The following is a 3,486-nucleotide window of genomic DNA, read 5'->3' on the forward strand; positions in this document are numbered from 1 at the left end:
AAAATCCCGAATCGAGGAAGATTGACTCTATTTATGGTCTGCGAACACAGAAATTCGGGCAAGGAATTCTCTTAACTCGGGAGAAGGTGTTAGGCATTCCCGGGTCCCGTGGTTTTAGCACTGTCGCTCAACTATTATTATTGGACTAATTATCTGATTAATTACATGTTTTATACCTATTGTGCATTTTTAGCTTTATTACCGCTTTTAACTATTTATGGAATTATTCTGGAACAAGTTACGTTTGCGTACACTTGTTTGTTTTGTACAAATCGCGTCACGGGAACCGTACCTACGATCTACAACATGTTCAATTTTATTATTATTAGTTGTTGTGGCCGGGTCATATAAATATTCCCCCGGATTTGAAAATTATGTATCACAACTAAATCACGGGAACCGTAGCCGTAGCCGTGATAATTTTATTATAACGCGCCAAAAGCACACTACAAGTGTTCATGATTTTCCTAAAACTAATTTGGGATTATTGTGAGGCCAAGAGTTATGCATTCTTCTGACTTAGCACCACTCATGGCCTATCTTTATTCCTTGCCAAGAAAGAAACAACTCCAATTTTCCATCTACCTAACTAAAAGCATTTATTCAAGAACCAAGACTAAATACATCACAATCGAAATAAAAACTAATTAAAAAAATTTAAATAAAAACTAAGACATGCTACTCAAACAACGTAGAATCACAAATCAACCAACATGCGCACCAAGCTATCGTAACAAAATGAAATGAGAATGAAAATTGAGAAATGAACCTTTTATTAATGAACAAAGCTAAAAATTGCAAATCAATCGGGCTAAACAAAGTAACAATCCTTGGACCAAAATACCGAAATTACAAAGCGGAACCTCGAATCGGAATTAACCTCGGCACTCGAACTAGAAATGGACTGTCTGGGGAGATTTTTGCTTTGAAAGACCTTGAAAATTTATCATCATATCTTGATTCTCTTTCGATCCAACTTTTCACCCACACCAAGAACTTCTTGTACATTTCGAATCATTATCTGATTGAACTTCATAAAGCTCATCATTCAACTTAGAAATATTGCATTGTGTTCTTGTATCCTGGTATAGTTTCTTCGTCTTCTATATGAATGTATCAAATTTACTAAAAGCATAGGGTCTAGCGGCAGTTTCAATTTGACTCCCATTTACACGCTCAAACCCATTCCTAAGGATGGACTGTTGATTAGATATTTCAGAAGAAACTTCTGGTATTTGTGTGCTGTGAAGTGCTCTTTGTATATGAGGTTGGAGAATTATTTTTGGGAGTATTTTGTTATTGGGAAATTGGGGCAGCCGATTCTCCCTTTTTTAGTCTAGCTCTAGGTCCCTTGATTTTAGGAGTTAGGGATTATTTTATAGGGGTAGGAATTAGGTTAGGTCAAACGGGGAATGGGTATGGGCTCAATGTTTTGGGTTATCCGAAATTGAGCCTTTTCAATTAAGACCAAACAAAATTAGCCCCAAATTTCATACTCTTTCTTCCAAAGCAAGACCAAAAATATTACACCATTTACTAATTAATCCTACTTAAGTAAAATAATTATTAAAATAAAATTAACCGTTAAAATAAACCTATTTTTGGTATTTTTTTAATTATCATACTAAAAGATAAATATGGAAAAATCATTGTAAAATTAACATAATATTCCTGGAACTATTTTTGTATTTTTTGAATTTTATGTAAGGTAGAAAAATTAAAAGTAACTAGATAAAAATATTAATTAGCTAAATAAGAGAAAATATTTTTGTAATTTTTATTTTTGTGATAAAATAAAGTAAAGAGAGTGATACTAAACCTAAACTAAATATTTACACTAAAATGTGTAAAATCTTGGGGAGGATAAAAAATTACATATCTACAGCTGCCCCTTTTTGACTGGAAACGCAAAGAGTTTTCAGACAAAGAACGACGCGACATGTTTTTTGACCCGACCCCTATTTAGAGAGACCAAAAACTAAGAGAAAGGAGAATGTGACCGAGCCCTGGTATCTGAGCTGCCTACATATCCTTGGCAATAAGGGAATCAGGACACGTGTAGTTCAGAAGTGAATGAGGTGATGGAGTGTACCGAGATGGAGAGCCGAGTGGGGTTCCGTTCTGTCAAGGTTCCGGTCTGCGGTCCTATTATTACGTCAAAAATCAAAATTGAAAAGACTAACTAAGCCTATCAGCTACGAGTTACAAGATTCCTATCTATGAGTCTTCTGAAGCTTGATCTTGAGTCTTGAATGGTTCTTCATACAGACTCTATATTTGAACCTTGGCGCTTGCTAGCTGCAGGTGCTGGTCATTCTTCTTCACCTTTTGGATCAAGACCGGACATGTAGCGCTCATGACCTCAACCACGTCTTGAGCAGTTCACATCTTTTTCCTGCTTCTGCATTTTGGATTCACTTCTTTTATTTTTCTTTTTTTTTTTTGGATTGAGACTACTTCTGTTAGTCATCTTGGATTGTTGACTCGCATTCTTGCAGCGAGCTTGCATTCTTTCCGCGAGCTTCTGCTACTTCTAACTTGAATTAAATTCTAAAATAACTTCCCTTGTTCTCCAGGTGGGTGCCTGCTACTACAACAAAACTGTATGCGGTGAAATCAGAGGGGTCTGTTTCTCGCTGTTAAGGTACATTCGGGAAGTCATATCAGCCTCTTGAGGCTGCAGGATTACGATCGAGCTCCCTCCCTTGAGATTCGTCCGTGACCCAGCAAAGATTGCGAGGATAGGGAATTTGTCCGCGACCCAACGAAGGTTCCGAGGACAGGGGATTCCCGAGGCGAGCAGCTAGAATCAGTAAACACTAGTACCATGCCTAGCCGTCCCATCCCCGTATCTTTACATTTAATGCACTCTGTACTATATTGTATTCCCTCTCCTATATAAGGGGAGTCCATGCCACTTTGTAAAGGGCTGAGGTTGCTCCTAATATTTCTCCACAATATCAATAATATCTCTCTCTCCCTCTTCTTACAAACTTGCTCGTCCTCACTGGCACGAGACCACTTTAATATTTATCGCTCTCTTACTTGTTCTTTATTTATCGCTTGGCCTTGCCATATGGAGCTTTGTTTGATCATAATCTAACTGTTATCCCATTCCCGGCTATCCCCGATAGCTCGAGCTTGACCCCGATATTGACCCGAGGTCCCCCATCGACCAGTCCTATACCCGGGCAGCAGGCCCCTTGATTTGATTACTGCCTCATTTTAGCTTGTATTTCATCATTAAACTTCATATTACTAGCATCATCTGCTCTAAAAACTGGCATAAAAATAGATCATGTATTTTTAGAATCCCATTTAGAAATTTAATTGTTGTTACCATTTTCACGGTATACAAAAACAGACAAAACAAAAGAAACTTTTCTATCTCAGTTTGGTACCGGGAACATCTGTGAGTGTTAATCGAATCATGTTATCCAAAAGAGTTCTATGAATTTAAAATCTAAATCCCATTATCCATGAGGG

Source organism: Nicotiana attenuata, chromosome 11, assembly GCF_001879085.1.
Source record: "Nicotiana attenuata strain UT chromosome 11, NIATTr2, whole genome shotgun sequence".
Classification (NCBI taxonomy): Eukaryota; Viridiplantae; Streptophyta; class Magnoliopsida; order Solanales; family Solanaceae; genus Nicotiana; species Nicotiana attenuata.